The 18504-nt window shown below is 44.0% G+C and overlaps 1 long non-coding RNA gene across 1 annotated transcript; it reads left to right on the top strand.

Annotated features, from left to right (window-relative positions):
• Positions 1-283: 283 nt before the first annotated feature.
• LOC143767728 (uncharacterized) lies at positions 284-5457 on the top strand. Its single transcript, XR_013213763.1, has 2 exons — positions 284-4723; positions 4768-5457. It is a non-coding gene; the product is annotated as an uncharacterized LOC143767728 (long non-coding RNA).
• The last annotated feature ends 13047 nt before the right edge of the window (positions 5458-18504 follow it).

The following is an 18504-nucleotide window of genomic DNA, read 5'->3' as shown; positions in this document are numbered from 1 at the left end:
TCCCCTGGCGTCCACAGGGTTAAAATTGCTTTCGGCAGGAGCGCTGCTAATATGCACGCGCTGCTGCCGAGAGCTTACCTGCCTGAATGTGTCAGCGCTGGCCGTAAAGCAGAGCACAGCGGTGACGTCACCGCTGTTACTGCCGGCGCTGAGACATTCAGTGCAGGGAAGCTCTCTGCAGCACCGCGTGCATTAACAGCGCTCCTGCCGAAAGCAGTTTTAACCCTGTGGATGCCGGCGGGGGACGTGACAGACATCAGAATGTGAGTATGTAGTGTTTTGTGTTTTTTTTTTACTTTTACAATGGTAACCAGGGTAAATATCGGGTTACTAAGCGCGGCCCTGCACTTAGTAACCCGATGTTTACCCTGGTTACCCAGGTGCTGCAAGGGGACTTCGGCATCGTTGAAGACAGTTTCAACGATGCCGAAGTTGTTCCCCTGATCGTTGGTCGCTGGAGAGAGCTGTCTGTGTGACAGCTCCCCAGCGACCACACAACGACTTACCAACGATCACGGCCAGGTCGTATCGCTGGTCGTGATCGTTGGTAAGTCGTTTAGTGTAACGGTACCTTTACATATGCGTTTGTAAGGGCATATTATTTATTTATATAGCACCATTCCATGGTGCATGAGAAGGGGTTACGTATAAAGTTATAGATATCGTTTACAGTAAACAAATTTACGATGACAGACTGGTACAGAGGGGAGAGGACCCTGTCCTTGTGGACTTACATTCTACGTTTAGACTATTTCCATCCATCCTTCTATGCTACTTTGAAAATACACTGGAGGGTGGAGAAGGGAGGGTCCTTTCAACCTCTCTGTGATCCTGCTATAGGTCAAGGAAGGACTGCCTCCATGGTGCTGTCCTGAGGGACTTCTGGAAACCGAATTACCAGTAGGTCGAATTCCTTTTTTTTTTTTTTTAATTAGATAATTTTTATTAAAATTGCACAAAGTTTTTACAAAGAGACATCAGTAGAACAAAGATATTTTCAATGTTACATGGTATCATTATTGTATTTTATGTATAACAATAATGTATAAAGTTGTCATCTTCTTCCAAGGATTCGATTTTTTTCATTCAAACTAATATAACCCCCTTCCCTGATAACACTCCAAAGAAATCTGTATTCATATTATTATTTTTTATGATGTGTATACTTTACAATATCTGCCGTTCAGTTAGAATAATTATTTTACATGTGTACTGGCCCTGCTTATATAATTTAACCTGAATTGATCATACCATAAGTGTTCCTGAAGCCAGAAATTGCATTATGTTATTTCTCAGGAGTACTCCAGATGGTAGGCCAGGAACATTCAACCAGGATCCCCTGATGTTGTCAAATTTCCAACCAAATAATAATATTGTTTAGCTTATTTATTAACTCATTATCTGTTGGTGGTTGAGCATCTAGCCAATCTTGTGCAATAAGTTTGCAAGCTTGATACAATGTTCGTGAAAGAGATCTAGCCATCGGGGATTCAAAGCTTCCATAATAAGCCTCACATCTGCTTCCTATTTTAATATAGCTGTCAGGGGATGGTCTCCCATGCGAGACTATGAGAGTTAAACCAGTCGTGTATTTTGCTGCCATAACTGAGTCTAGTAAATATTTTTTTGATGTAAATCCGGGCCGCAGCGCTAAGTTGAGTCAGATATACATGCCTAAGTTGTAGCTATCGAAAGAAGAGGCCGGGAGGCAATCCAAACTCTTGTTACAGTTTGGTAAAGCTTTTAAATTTTCTGTTTTCTGTTAACTCATCTAAAGTCTGAATTCTCCTTTATTCCCAATTTCTGAAACCAGTAAATTTATCAAAGTCCACCAGTTGCTGATTTTGCTATAATGGGGTAACATTAGAGTATTCCCTAATCTCGAACAGTCTCTTTCCCTGTCCCACACCTTGTACATCATTGCTAAGGTCGGTCTCTCCATCTGTACTTAGTGCCCACCTCCAGCAAGTATATCGGTGACACACACATTTTTTGTCTTGAAGGACATGACAGCCATTCTTGCGTAGACTCTTTCCCACCCATGAAAATGTATCTGCAAAGCCATGAAATAGATCCATGGATCTGGATTCTTCAAACCTCCCTCAGTTTTGTCCCTTTGAAGTGACGCCAGTTTTATCCTTGCATTTCGCTTGCACCATATCAGTTCATTGAGCTATGACTGCACCTTTTGGAATACGAGAGGAGGGATCCAACATAGGGAATTGTGAAGAAAATTCAACAATTGTGGCGCCAAAATCACTTTAATGAGATTCCCCGACCTATTACAGACGGGAAATTTGCACCACACATTTATTTTAGATCCAAATCTCTCCAGTAAGAGGTTAATGTTTAACACTAGACTTTAATATTAGACCTGACCACCACACCGAGATACTTAATCTGTTCCACCACTTGTGTCCGAGCTGGTGCAATTGTTTCCATATGTGGGAGAGGGTCAGTGGTAATATAGATGACTTATCCTAATTGATGTTTAGTCCTGATCTCAGACCAAACTCCTTTTATATGTGTCATTATTGGCCCAAAGATGACTATATCGCCCACATACAGTAGCGTCATCGGCACACAGACTCACTTCTATGATGTTATTACACGTAAAACCAATGAAGTCCTTGGAATCTCTCATTTTACATGCCAGCGGCTTGTTGCTAATGCAAATAGGAGAGGTGAGAGCGGGCGCCCCTGTTGTTCATCTCTTGCTTCCCAACCTCTTTACACCCACTGAGGAATAATGATGAGGACAGAACATTCACTAATAGATCAGTCTGTCTCCATACAGTATCATGTTATCAGTAGCACATCTTTAGCTTACACCGGGCGATGTGCCGCTGAGAACAAGGATTTCTGTTCCTGCATAAACAATCTAATCACTCAATGAATAGGCAGTATTTTGCTTGTTTAGTATAATACACAACATAGTCCTCCACATAGTGTAATGCACCCTGTAGTTCTTGATATAGTACAATGCATCCCCCATAGGAGTGTAATGCAGCCCCCCCCAGAGGAATATTATGCATCCCCCCATAGGAGTAATGGAAGAGTACTCCATGGGAGTATAATGCATCCCCCCATGGGAGTATAATGCAGCCCCTATAGTCCTCCAGTATTATGGCCACCACGTACTCACTGATTTGAAAAATAAATAACTTCAATTCTCTCCTCATTCCCCGCTGCAGTGTGGCTCCTCACCTTAGCAGCTCCATGGCACCCGCTGCATCAGATGCAGAGAGGAGATGATGGGAGGGAATGTTATGTGAGGCTCTCTACTTCATTATTGCCTTCAACTGTATTGGCATCGTAGATCCGTCCTCTGTGTAAACCCTGCAGTACGATGCATTCAGCCTGAGGATCCAGTGAGCTTCAGGCCATGTGCACACGTTCAGTATTTTTCGCGTTTTTTCGCTATAAAAACGTGATAAAAATGCGAAAAAAACGCTAACATATGCCTCCCATTATTTTCAGGGTATTCCGCATTTTTTGTGCAAATGTTGCATTTTTTTTCGCGAAAAAATCGCATTACGGAAAAAAAAGCAACATGTTCATTAAATTTGTGGAATTGCGGGGTTCCGCACACCTAGGAATGCATTGATCTGCTTACTTCCCGCACAGGGCTGTGCACACCATGCGGGAAGTAAGCAGATTATGTGCGGTTGGTACCCAGGGTGGAGGAGAGGAGACTCTCCTCCACGGACTGGGCACCATATAATTGGTCAAAAAAAATAGAATTAAAAAAAAAAATAGTGATATACTCACCTTCGATGGCCCCGGAGTCTTCCCGCCTCTCCTGCATGCTGCCACTTCGGTTCCTATAGCTGGTGTGCAGTGAAGGACCTGCGATGACGTCGCGGTCTTGTGATTGGTCGCGAGACCGGTCATGTGACCGCGACGTCATGGAAGGTCCTGCACACACACACCATCTATAGGAACGGACGCCGCTGAGGAGATCGGCTGTCTGCAGGTGAGTATAAGCATTTTTTTTATTTTTTTTAAACATTTTATCTTTTACTATTGATGCTGCATAGGCAGCATCTATAGTAAAAAGTTGGTCACACTTGTCAAACTATGTTTGACAAGTGTGACCAACCTGTCAGTCAGTTTTCCAAGCGATGCTACAGATCGCTTGGAAAACTTTAGCATTCTGCAAGCTAATTTCGCTTGCAAAATGCTAAGAAAAAAAACGGGAAAAAAACGCAAAAAAAAAATGCGGATTTCTTGCAGAAAATTTCTGGTTTTCTTCAGGAAATTTCTGCAAAAAATCCTGACGTGTGCACATACCCTCACAGTTCAGTAATGCCGGTCTGCGATCTCCCCTTCTGAATGAACAATTTACCCTTTCAATGCCACAAAACTGAAAGTCCTTTAAGTCACCATTGTGTTCTCTTAGGAAATGTTTAGACACATTGGAGGGGTTAATGGCCTCAGGATTATTGGGGTCTCCTATGTGCTCATTAATTCTCTGCTGTAATTTACTGGTGGTGCAGCCAACAGATCTGACATTATCTCTGTGTAGTAACTTATTTTTAAATGGTTTCAACACTCCAATTAATTAATACTAGCTACTGATTTCAATCAGTTATAATATATATTATACTTTCAGGGAGGTTAGCAAAAGGTCATTGAAGGTTAAATGTTCAACCAGATGGTCAACTGAACAAGGAATGCAAATGGCCGGTCATTTAGTTATTAGTAAATATATTTGTTGTCCGTACTGACCAGTTAGTTATTATTAGTAAATGTATTTGTTGTCAGTAACTGACCAGTTAGTTATTATTAGTAAATATATTTGTTGTCAGTAACTGACCGGTATTTGTTCTTTAGGGTATGTGCACACGTTGCGGATTTGGCTGCGGATCCGCAGTGGATTTGGCCCTGCGGATCCGTAGCAGTTTTCCATGCAGTGTATAGTACCATGTAAACCTATAGAAAACAAACCACTGTGCACATGCTGCGGAAAATTCCGTGCAGAAACGCAGCGGTTTATTTTTCACAGCATATCAATTCTTTGAGTGGAAAAGCAGCGTTTCTGAACCCATTGACTATACAATGAGTAAGGCATATCCGCACATCAAAAAATGCAAGACAATCCGCAACAAATCCGCATTAAATCCGCAACCATTTTGGCCTGCGTTTTCTGCAAAGAGATGCGGATTCTGTGTGGAAAAATCCACAGCCAAATCTGCAACATGTGTACATACCCTTAAGGAGGTTTCTCCCTGACACTCCAATGAAGATCAAACCTTTTAACTGAAATACATTGGAAGCATTAGGATATAAAAGAGAACTGAACTTTTTAGAGGGGACACACAGATACAGAGGAGAGATGTGACAGCTAGAGACAGAGAGCCTGATGACTTCTACCATAATAATGTAATGTATGAATAATGTACTTTATTGTTTAATCCTATTATTTATTAAGTAAATTAAATTTTGATTGCTCAATTCTCGTGTGAACATTTATTTATTCATCACAATCTGTGAATCCATTACAAAACAATCTCCCACACACTGAATACAATATACTACAAATTTACTACAGCTGATAAATTGTGTAATGAAATGTTTTTATTAATGTGATTAAATATTTTTTTGTTTCTCATATTTCCAAGGTGAACATTTTATCACTGCCGCATTTGTGAGAACCCATAGGGGTGAGCTGGGTTCTCTTATGTGTTTCTCTTACTAGTAAACTAGGAGATATAAAACCTACAAGAAACAAAATGAGCAAAAACCCTGTTGTAATTAAATAAGTAAAAAGCAAAAGTGCATTTAAATAAGAGTTCCTATTAATACTGTTTTTGATCAAAAATAGCATAAAAGCCATCCCAACGTCAACAAGGTGACCCTGATCGGGACAGTCCTACGCTGTCTGATATTAAAAATACCATGTGTCAGAGTTGACCTCAGTGTGTGTATAAGGTCAGACAAAAGGACTGGGTCTCGACCTTTGGACATCAGTCTGGGGAAGTCTTTATATGTAATTTTCAGCTAAGGAGAGGGAAGTCACACCCCGGCTTGCACAGAATGCAAAAAAATACAAAGAAAAAATACAAAAATTGAACTTGGTATGCATGCAGCACATAAACGCATGTTCACATTGGCCATAAAGCATACAAAAACTAAACTAGGAGACAGGAGTTGGTGAAAGGTTGGGGGTTTGTGGCTGAAAACAAACAACTATCTCGTAATATCTGATGTTGTCGGCTATCACTGTACCACACGGGAAGGGATTTGTTAATAATTTCTAATTTGTTAATAATTTAGTTTAGTTATTGCAATCAATTTCTGGTAACTTATCATAAGATCTGATTCTTATCACCCCAGGCACAATAAATTGGGGATTCCTGTGGGTGAAATGATCCATGCACAAAGAAATTGCTCAGAACAAGAGCAATGTAGTAAGGAAAGAGACACCAGTTATAATAGACTCCAAAAAATGTGATTATAATAGACTAACTAGGCTAAAAATGAACCAGTGTATACTATTATTCTATAGATGGGTCAGACTTGGATACTAATAATAAGTGGTGTACAGGGTGGGCCATTTATATGGATACACCTAAATAAAATGGGAATGGTTGGTGATATCAACTTCCTGTTTGTGGCACATTAGTATATGGGAGGGGGGAAACTTTTCAAGATGGGTGGTGGCCATTTGAAGTCTGTCATTTTGGATCCAAGTTAATTTTTTTCAATGGGAATAGGGTCATGTGACACATCAAAATTATTGAGAATTTCACAAAAAAACAATGGTGTGCTTGGTTTTAAGGTACCTTTATTCTTTCATGAGTTATTTACAAGTTTATGACCGCTTATAAAATGTGTTCAAAGTTCTACCCATTGTGTTGGATTGTCAATGCAACCCTCTTCTCCCACTCTTGACACTCTGATAGCAACACCACAGAAGAAATGCTAGCACAGGCTTCTAGTATCCATTGTTTCAGATACTGCACATCTCCTATCTTCACAGCATAGACAATTGCCTTCAGATGACCCCAAAGATAAGTCTAATGTGGTCAGATTGGGAGACCTTGGTGGCCATTCAACTGTCCCACGACAACCAATCTAGTTTCCAAGAAACTGTTCATGTAAGAATACTCGGACCTTTTATCTTTAGGGTCATCTGAAAGCAATTGTCTATGCTGTGAAGATACGAGATGTGCAGTATCTGAAACAATGGATACTGGAAGCCTGTGCTAGCATTTCTTCTGCAGTGTTGCTATCACTGTGTCAAGAGTGGGAGAAGAGGGTTAAGGCTGGTTTCACATTTGCGTTTCCCTGATCTGCGGACGGCTGCGGACTTCCTCTGTGAAGCCCCGCCCTCGGCCGCACCTCTGCCGCTAGCTCCGCCTACTTCTGCATGCGGCCTGCGTACCTATCTTTAACATTAGGTACGCAGGTCGTGCGGCTGTATGCGGAGGCTGCCGCATGTGTCGTTTTGACGATGCGGAAAAAAAATGCTACAGGCTGCATCCTACGCTGGTCGCCGCATCGTCAAAACGACGCATGCGGCAGCCTCCGCATACAGCCGCACGACCTGCTTACCTAATGTTAAAGATAGATAGAAAGAAAAGGAACAGCACAGTTTCTACTTATCTTTGGGTGCAAGGCCCCCAGGATAACAGTCCATATATCCAGGCTGGTCAATATTTAGAAAAAAGGAGGCAGCACTCCTTCATTGCAATGTTTAGATGTGCAGGATTTTAATCAACCCACTTGTCTGGGCGACGTTTCGGCTCAGAATGAGCCTTTCTCAAGCAGTGGGTGTTACAATATGGTGCCAATTTATAGTAACCCCAACAATAATTACAGCCATAGAGGATATACATATCATACAGTGCTTTTTTACATGTTATATTCATAGTCCAAAATCAATAACATAAGGTGCATCAGTGTAAAGTGCTCCGTGCTCTTATAACGTTTTTTATAAAATTATCCCTATGTTCAGATCACTTATTAAGTATTCCAATACATCACTCATCATAATATTTCACTTACATATACTTTAACCGTGGAGAACTCATGTACCGCATGACGGACGCCATTCACTTTACTCAGCGTCTAATAGTAGTTACATGCGCAGTAGTTCTTATAACTGTTGGACACAGTAATGTTTCTGCCTTGAAATTAGGTTTATTGTACTAACAAAAAATGTGCAATCTGCATTCAAACAAAATTTGACAGGTGCATAAGTATGGGCACCCTTATCATTTTCTTGTTTTAAATACTCCTACCTACTTTTTACTGACTTAGTAAAGCACTTTTTTGGGTTTTGTAACCTCATTGAGCCTTGAAATTCATAGCCAGGTGTATGCAATCATGAGAAAAGCTACTTAAAGTGGCCTCTTGCAAGTTGTTCTCCTGTTTGAATCTCCTTTGAAGAGTGGCATCATGGGCTCCTCAAAACAACTGCCAAATGATCTGAAAAAAAAGATTATTCAACATAGTTGTTCAGGGGAAGGATACAAAAAGCTGTCTCAGAGATGTAACCTGTCTATTTCCACTGTGAGGATCATAGTAAGGAAATGGAAGAACACAGGTACAGTTCTTGTTAAGGCCAGAAGTGGCAGGCCAAGAAAAACATCAGAAAGGCAGAGAAGAAGAATGGTGAGATCAGTCAACGACAATCCTCAGACCACCTCGAGAGCTGCAGCATCAACTTGCTGCAGATGGTGTCACTGTGCATCGGTCAACTATACAGCGCACTTTGCACAAGGAGAAGCTGTATGGGAGAGTGATGCGAAAGAAGCCGCTTCTGCAAGCACGCCACAAACAGAGTCGGCTGAGGTATGCAAAAGCACATTTGGAGAAGCCAATTTCTTTTTGGAAGAAGGTCCTGTGGACTGATGAAACCAAAATTGAGTTGTTTGGTCATGCAAAAAGGCGTTATGCATGGCGGCAAAAAAACAGCATTCCAAGAAAAACACTTGCTACCCACAGTAAAATTTGGAGGTTCCATCATGCTTTGGGGCTGTGTGGCCAATGCCAGCATCGGGAATCTTGTTAAAGTTGAGGGACGCATGGATTCCTCTCAGTATCCGCAGATTCTTGACAATTATCTTCATGAATCAGTGACAAAGTTGAAGTTACGCAGGGGATGGTGTTATGGACCTGGTGGTTAGGTGCACCAGGAATGACCTGATAGTTAAACACGGAATCAGGATGAGCTCTGGGGAAATGGGAACTCTGCTGACCGCAAACCCTACTCCTATCAACACAACTAGAAACAGCCGTGGAGCGTGCCTGACTCTGCCTAGATGCCTCTTCACAGCCTAAGAGCTAACTACCCCTAAAGAAAGGAAACAAAGCCTTACTTGCCTCAGAGAAATTTCCCCAAAGGTAAAAGCAGCCCCCCCCACAAGTATTGACTGTGAGATAAGCGGAAATCACAAACACAGGATGAATTAGGTTTTAGTAAAGAGAGGCCAGTCTAACTAAACAGATTGAGGATAGAAAAGGGATCTTTGCGGTCAACACAAAAAGCTACAAAATCCACGCAGAGTGTGCAAAAAATACCCCCGCACCGACTCACGATGCGGTGGTGCCACTCTGCACCCCCAGAGCTTCCAGCTAGCCAGGTAGTTTCATGATAGCAAGCTGGACTAGAACTTAGCAAGAAAAACCATATGTAACAAATGAACAAGCAGGAACTTAGCTTGTGCTGGAGTAGACAGGTCCTCAGAAAGATCCAGGAGAGATCTGAACCAGTACTAGAACATTGACAGCTGGCATGGAGTAACGATCTGAGTGGAGTTAAATAGAGAATCAGCCTAGCCCCAAACGAGGGCAGCTGGAGAAGGAATCTCAGAACCAGCAGCTCCACTCACAGCCACCAGAGGGAGTCCACGGACAGAACTCACCGAAGTACCATTCATGACCACAGGAGGGAGTTCGAGAACGGAATTCACAACAGTACCCCCCCTTGAGGAGGGGTCACCGAACCCTCACCAGAGCCCCCAGGCCGATCAGGACGAGCCAAATGAAAGGCACAAACTAAATCGGCAGCATGGACATCAGAGGCAACAACCCAGGAATTATCCTCCTGACCATAGCCCTTCCATTTGACCAAGTACTGAAGTTTTCGTCTCGAAATACGAGAATCCAAAATCTTCTCCACCACATACTCCAACTCCCCCTCGACCAACACCGGAGCAGGAGGATCAACGGAGGGAACCATAGGCGCCACATATCTCTGCAGCAACGACCTATGGAACACATTATGGATGGCAAAAGAAGCAGGAAGGGCCAAACGAAATGATACAGGATTAAGAATTTTAGAAATCTTATAAGGACCAATGAAACGAGGCTTAAACTTAGGAGAAGAAACCTTCATAGGAACATAACGAGATGATAACCAAACCAAATCCCCAACACGAAGTCGGGGACCAACACGGCGACGGCAGTTAGCGAAACGTTGAGCCTTCTCTTGGGACAAGGTCAAATTGTCCACCACATGAGTCCAAATTTGTTGCAACCTGTCCACCACAGAATCCACACCAGGACAGTCCGAAGGCTCAACCTGCCCTGAAGAAAAACGAGGATGAAAACCAAAATTACAAAAAAAAGGCGAAACCAAAGTAGCCGAACTGGCCCGATTATTAAGGGCGAACTCAGCTAATGGCAAGAAGGTCACCCAATCGTCCTGATCCGCAGAAACAAAGCATCTCAGATAAGTTTCCAAAGTCTGATTGGTTCGTTCGGTTTGGCCATTTGTCTGAGGATGGAAAGCTGAAGAAAAAGACAAATCAATGCCCATCTTAGCACAAAAGGACCGCCAAAACCTTGAAACAAACTGGGAACCTCTGTCAGACACGATGTTCTCCGGAATGCCATGCAAACGAACCACATGTTGGAAAAATAATGGAACCAAATCAGAGGAAGAAGGCAATTTAGGCAAGGGTACCAAATGGACCATTTTAGAGAAGCGATCGCAAACCACCCAGATGACCGACATCCTTTGAGAAACAGGAAGATCTGAAATAAAATCCATGGAAACATGCGTCCAAGGCCTTTTCGGGACCGGCAAGGGCAAAAGTAACCCACTGGCACGAGAACAGCAGGGCTTAGCCCGAGCACAAGTCCCACAAGACTGCACAAAAGAACGCACATCCCGCGACAAGGAAGGCCACCAAAAGGACCTAGCCACCAAATCTCTGGTACCAAAAATCCCAGGATGACCAGCCAACACCGAACAATGAACCTCAGAGATAACTCTATTAGTCCATCTATCAGGGACAAACAGTTTCCCCGCTGGACAACGGTCAGGTCTATCAGCCTGGAACTCCTGCAGCACCCGCCGCAAATCAGGGGAGATGGCAGACAGAACTACCCCCTCTCTGAGAATACCAGCCGGCTCAGGAACCCCAGGAGAATCAGGCACAAAACTCCTTGAAAGGGCATCAGCCTTCACATTCTTAGAACCCGGAAGGTACGAAACCACAAAATTGAAACGGGAGAAAAACAGCGACCAACGAGCCTGTCTAGGATTCAACCGCTTGGCAGACTCGAGATAAGTCAGATTCTTGTGATCTGTCAAGACCACCACGCGATGCCCTGCTCCTTCAAGCCAATGTCGCCACTCCTCGAATGCCCACTTCATAGCCAACAACTCCCAATTGCCAACATCATAATTACGCTCAGCAGGCGAAAACTTTCTCGAAAAGAAAGCGCATGGCTTCATTACAGAGCAATCAGAACTTCTCTGAGACAAAACAGCCCCTGCTCCAATTTCAGAAGCATCAACCTCGACCTGAAAAGGGAGCGAAACATCTGGCTGACACAACACAGGAGCCGAAGAGAAACGGCGTTTCAACTCCTGAAAAGCCTCAACGGCCGCAGAGGACCAATTCACCACATCAGCATCCTTCTTGGTCAAATCAGTCAATGGTTTAACAACACTAGAAAAATTAGCGATGAAGCGACGGTAAAAATTGGCAAAGCCCAGAAATTTCTGAAGGCTCTTCACAGATGTAGGCCGAGTCCAATCATAAATAGCTTGGACTTTAACAGGATCCATCTCGATAGTAGAAGGGGAAAAAATGAAGCCCAAAAAAGGAAACCTTCTGAACTCCAAAGAGACACTTAGATCCCTTTACAAACAAGGAATTAGCACGAAGGACCTGGAACACCATTCTGACCTGCTTCACATGGGACTCCCAATCGTCCGAAAAGACCAAAATATCATCCAAATATACGATCATGAATCTATCCAGATACTTTCGGAAGATGTCATGCATAAAGGACTGAAACACAGAGGGAGCATTAGAAAGGCCGAATGGCATCACCAGGTACTCAAAATGGCCCTCGGGCGTATTAAATGCTGTTTTCCATTCATCGCCCTGTTTAATACGCACAAGATTATACGCCCCTCGAAGGTCTATCTTGGTGAACCAACTAGCCCCCTTAATCCGAGCAAATAAATCAGGCAGTAGAGGCAAAGGGTACTGATATTTGACCGTGATTTTATTAAGAAGGCGGTAATCTATACAAGGTCTCAGAGAACCATCCTTCTTGGCCACAAAAAAGAACCCTGCTCCCAATGGTGATGACGACGGGCGAATATGCCCTTTCTCCAAGGACTCCTTTATATAACTCCGCATAGCGGCGTGTTCTGGCACAGACAAATTGAAAAGTCGTCCCTTAGGGAACTTGCTACCAGGAATCAAATTAATAGCACAATCACAATCCCTATGAGGAGGTAGGGTACTAGACTTGGGCTCATCAAATACATCCCGGTAATCCGACAAAAACTCAGGGACTTCAGAAGGAATGGAGGAAGAAATTGACAATAATGAAACATCCCCATGTACCCCTTGACACCCCCAACTGGACACCGACATTGATTTCCAATCCAATACTGGATTATGGACCTGCAGCCATGGCAAACCCAACACGACCACATCATGCAGATTATGCAACACCAAAAAGCGAATATCCTCCTGATGCACAGGAGCCATGCACATAGTCAACTGGGTCCAGTACCGAGGCTTATTCTTGGCCAAAGGCGTAGCATCAATTCCCCTCAAAGGAATGGGATGCTGCAAGGGCTCCAAGAAAAAACCACAGCGCCTGGCAAACTCCAAGTCCATCAAATTCAGGGCAGCGCCTGAATCCACAAATGCCATAACAGAATAGGATGACAAAGAGCAAATCAGAGTAACGGACAGAAGAAATTTACACTGTACAGTACCAATGGTGACGGACCTAGCGAACCGCTTAGTGCGCTTAGGACAATCAGAGATAGCATGAGTGGAGTCACCACAGTAAAAACACAGCCCCTTCTGACGTCTATGTTCTTGCCGTTCAGCTCTGGTCAAAGTCCTATCACATGGCATAGGCTCAGGCCTCTGCTCAGAGGATACCGCCAAATGGTGCACAGTTTTGCGCTCACGTAAGCGCCGATCGATCTGTATGGCCAAGGACATTGATTCATTCAGACCAGCAGGCGTGGGGAACCCCACCATAACATCCTTAAGGGCTTCAGAAAGACCCTTTCTGAAAATTGCTGCCAGGGCACACTCATTCCACTGAGTAAGCACAGACCACTTTCTGAACTTCTGGCAATATACCTCCGCTTCATCCTGACCCTGACACAAAGCCAGCAAAATTTTCTCTGCCTGATCCACAGAATTCGGTTCATCATAAAGCAAACCCAGCGCCAGAAAAAACGCATCTACATTACGCAATGCAGGATCTCCTGGCGCCAGGGCGAATGCCCAGTCTTGAGGGTCGCCACGCAACAAAGAAATAATGATTCTTACTTGCTGAATAGGGTCACCAAAAGAGCGGGGTTTCAGAGCAAGAAACAGTTTACAATTGTTTTTGAAATTCTGAAATTTAGATCTATCCCCAGAAAACAAATCAGGAATTGGAATTCTAGGCTCCAACATAGGATTCTGAACTACATAATCTTGAATGTTTTGTACCCTTGCAGCGAGTTGATCTACACTAGAGGACAAACCTTGAATGTCCATATCCACACCTAAGTTCTGAACCACCCAGAGTTTAAGGGGAAAAGAAAGGCAAAACACACTGCAGAGAAAAAAAAAATGGTCTCAGAACTTCTCTTTTCCCTCTATTGAGATGCATTAACACTTTGTGGGCCAGCTGTACTGTTATGGACCTGGTGGTTAGGTGCACCAGGAATGACCTGATAGTTAAACACGGAATCAGGACGACCTCTGGGGAAATGGGAACTCTGCTGACCGCAAACCCTACTCCTATCAACACAACTAGAAACAGCCGTGGAGCGTGCCTGACTCTGCCTAAACGCCTCTTCACAGCCTAAGAGCTAACTACCCCTAAAGAAAGGAAACAAAGCCTTACTTGCCTCAGAGAAATTTCCCCAAAGGTAAAAGCAGCCCCTTCACAAGTATTGACTGTGAGATAAGAGGAAATCACAAACACAGGATGAAATAGGTTTTAGCAAAGAGAGGCCAGTCTAACTAAACAGATTGAGGATAGAAAAGGGATCTTTGCGGTCAACACAAAAAGCTCTGCACCCCCAGAGCTTCCAGCTAGCCAGGTAGTTTCATGATAGCAAGCTGGACTAGAACTTAGCAAGAAAAACCATATGTAACAAATGAACAAGCAGGAACTTAGCTTGTGCTGGAGTAGACAGGTCCTCAGAAAGATCCAGGAGAGATCTGAACCAGTACTAGAACATTGACAGCTGGCATGGAGTAACAATCTGAGTGGAGTTAAATAGAGAATCAGCCTAGCCCCAAACGAGGGCAGCTGGAGAAGGAATCTCAGAACCAGCAGCTCCACTCACAGCCACCAGAGGGAGTCCACGGACAGAACTCACCGAAGTACCATTCATGACCACAGGAGGGAGTTCGAGAACGGAATTCACAATAAGATGGATCTTTCAGCAAGACAATGATCCAAAACACCGCTCCAAATCTACTCAGGCATTCATGCAGAGGAACAATTACACTGTTCTGGAATGGCCATCCCAGTCCCCAGACCTGAATATCATTGAACATCTGTGGGATCATTTGAAGAGGGCTGTCCATGCTCGGCGACCATCAAACTTAACTGAACTGGAATTGTTTTGTAAAGAGGAATGGTCAAAAATACCTTCATCCACGATCCAGGAACTCATTAAAAGCTACAGGAAGCGACTAGAGGCTGTTATTTTTGCAAAAGGAGGATCTACTAAATATTAATGTCACTTTTCTGGTGAGGTGCCCATACTTATGCACCTGTCAAATTTTGTTTGAGGTCCATATTGCGATGCTTCATACTGAGAGGATAGTCTTCTATGTTCTTTCCCACATGTCTCACGCCTTTCTCTTAGGCCTACCATGGCTACGACAGCATGACCCTGTGCTGGACTGCAGAACTGAGAGGTGTTCCAATGGGGATATTCCTGTCATGAAAAGTGTCTGGCTCCAGTATGTCCGGCTAAGGCCCCGTCTTCTCTAGCATCATTGCCCGGTTTGCCGTCTGCCTACTGGGCCTTTGGCGATATATTTGACAAAAAGGAAGCAGAGACTTTGCTGCCCCACAGACCGCATGACTGCCCTATCGACTTGATTCTCGGATCTACACCCCCTAGATGCCGAATTTACCCTCTGTCCCCAGCTGAGACCTAAGCTATGTCGGACTACATTCAGGAGAATTTGAATAATGAATGAATATAAATATCCAATATAAATGTTTGGATGTGACTGTCAGTTTTTTTTAATATTTATGTTCATTAGCCTTCTGACTGAGCACTCCGCCCCTGAGCCTCAGGCGTTTTTAATTACAGCATGATCTTACTCTTACCCCTCCACAGAGATATAGATTTCAGTCTGAGAGAGGATACACAAGTTCCAATAAAATATAGGCTTCAGTCTCAGAGAGGGTTGGCATTGGGTTAGGTCCTTTCAATGAGAATCGCCTTATTGTGTCTACCAGGTACACATGAATTGGCCAATTTATGCGCTAAGCATTCTCAATTTTTCATATTTCTAGTGCAGTAATGCAATTCAACTTTCATGTTTCACATTTGCAGGCTATAGTGCTACAAAGTGCTGCTTTATTTGTTTGATTATATATGAGTTGGTGACTCTAGGTAAGTACCTGCTCAGATCTAATTTATGTTTGGATGTGACCTTCGGTCTCCATAATGCATCGGCAGTTTTTCAACAGTTCGTCAATGATATCTTCCGGGACTTGCTTTATTCCTGTGTTGCCGTGTGTCTGGATGATATTTTGATATTTTCCCTGGATCTGGCCTCCCACAAACAAGCAGTTTGGCAAGTTCTTTGGCATCTTAAGGAGAATCAACTCTACACCAAGTATGAGAAATGCGTTTTTGAACTGTCCTCCCTTCCCTTCTTGTGTTACATTATCTCAGATACTGGACTTAGGATGGATCCTGAGAAAGTCTCTTCCATCCATAAATGGCTGCTGCCCGAGTCAAAGCAATATAGAGATTCCATGGCTTTGCTAATTATTATCGACAACTCATTCCTCACTTCTCCACTTACCGCTCCCATTTCTGCTCTGACCCAAAAAGGAGCCGATGCAAAAAACTGGTCCTCTGAGGCTGAGGAGGCCTTCCGTTCTCTTAAATGGTCCTTCTCCAACGCTCCCATTCTGCATCGTCCAGATTTGAACAAACCGTTCTTCCTAGAGGTGCATGCATCCTTGTTAGGGGCTGGAGCTGTACTCACTCAGAAACCTTCATCGGATCACTGCTTATCCTGCGGTTTCTTCTCTAAGGCCTTCTCCGCTCCAAAGTGTAACTACTCGATTGGTGGCTGGGAGTTACTAGCCATTAAGATGGCTTTGGAGGAGTGGCAATACCTGCTGGAGGATGCAGTCTATCCAGTGGTCATCTACATGGACCATAAGAACCTGGCGTACCTCCAGTCCAGCCAGAGACTTATTCCACACCAAGCCAGGCGGTCTTTGTTTTTTGCCTGCTTTAACTATTTATTGCATTTCAGGTCCGGTGACAAGAATGTCAGAGCTGATGCCTTCTCTTGCTCATTTCTGTCCGGGGATCAAGAGGATTCTGATTGTTAGCGAATCCCCACATGTGTTCAGGCTGTCTAGCAGCTTCAAATAATGCAGCCACGGGGACTCAGACATAATTTAAGAGCACACCCAAGATACACGGAGAACACCTGAGCATGCTCGGAAAACTCGAATAACGAGCACATTCGCTCATCACTAATCGCTACCACATACCATGCAGCATTGTTCATCTTGGTCTTACCAACAGGTTTTCATCCTGAACCTCCTGCTGCACTGGGGATGCTGAATGCTCGCTTGGTGTGGGCCCGCCCGGTCTCCATGGCGATGCGCTCATCCACGTCGCTCCTGTCACACCCCCTCGGCGACACCGTCCAATCAGAGGTGCCGGGAGTCAGAGTTACACGGGATGGCATGTGACAGTGTTTTCGGGATCCCACCTATGACACACCAGGTATTGGTGGGGGTATTGCAGATGCATTTACCTACGTGGGGTATACTCGCTTCCTGTGAGCTCTTGCATTTGCCCCAGGTCACTCGGCTTAGACCAATAAGCCATCAAGTGTATGTCCCAACCACTATTATGTGTCACAACAATAACAATCCTGATTTAGGACAGTACCTTCTCAACGGGGAGCCACTGGACCCCCAGGCTTCCCAGGATACCTGGCATGAAACGACCGGACCAAACGATCAGCATGGACAGAATGAGTCGGGACCCACGAGCTATCCACAGGACCATACCCCTTCCAATGTACCAAATACTGCAAGGTATGGCAAACCCAACAGGAATCAACAATGCGCCCCACCTCGTATTCCATGTGACCATCCACCAAGACTGCCTCAGGAGAAGTCGAAGGCTCTTCCTCCATTGCCCCGAATGGTTTCAGAAGAGCCTTATGAAAAATATTGGTGATCTTGAAGGAAGGGGGAAGCCGCAACCTAAAAGCCACAAGATTAATGACCTTAGTGATTTCATATGGCTCAATATATTTAGGCCCCAATTTAGCAGACGGCTCCTTAAGTTTAATGTTCCGAGTAGACAACCACACCTCCCCAACCTGGAACATTGGTCCCAAAACCTGTCTCTTATCTGCAAAGAACTTATACTTCCTCTGGGCTTTCTCGATATTCCTTTCTTTCAAATGCCGTACGCCCCATCAACCACAGGACACCCAGAGTCCAAACATGAGAACTCCCCAAAATTTGGACTTAAAACCATAGTTTGTCAGGAAGGGGGACATACCAATGGACTGACTCACACGGTTGTTAATGCAAACTCAGCCAACGGCAATGCATCACACCAATCATCCTGATTAGATGTGGACAAACAATGCAGAATTTGCTCCAAGGATTGATTGGTACGCTCTGTCTGACCATTGGTCTCCGGATGTATGTGAAAGAGAAGGATAAGGTAATACCCAACCTTTTACAGAACGCCCTGCAGATTTTGGAAACAAACTGCACACCACGGACAGACACCACACTCAACGGCATTCCATGTAAATGGACCACATG

The sequence above is a fragment of the Ranitomeya variabilis genome, chromosome 4 (assembly GCF_051348905.1).
Source record: "Ranitomeya variabilis isolate aRanVar5 chromosome 4, aRanVar5.hap1, whole genome shotgun sequence".
Taxonomy (NCBI): domain Eukaryota; kingdom Metazoa; phylum Chordata; class Amphibia; order Anura; family Dendrobatidae; genus Ranitomeya; species Ranitomeya variabilis.
Note: the sequence above shows the minus strand (reverse complement) of the source record. Positions and strands in the feature narration are given on the sequence as shown.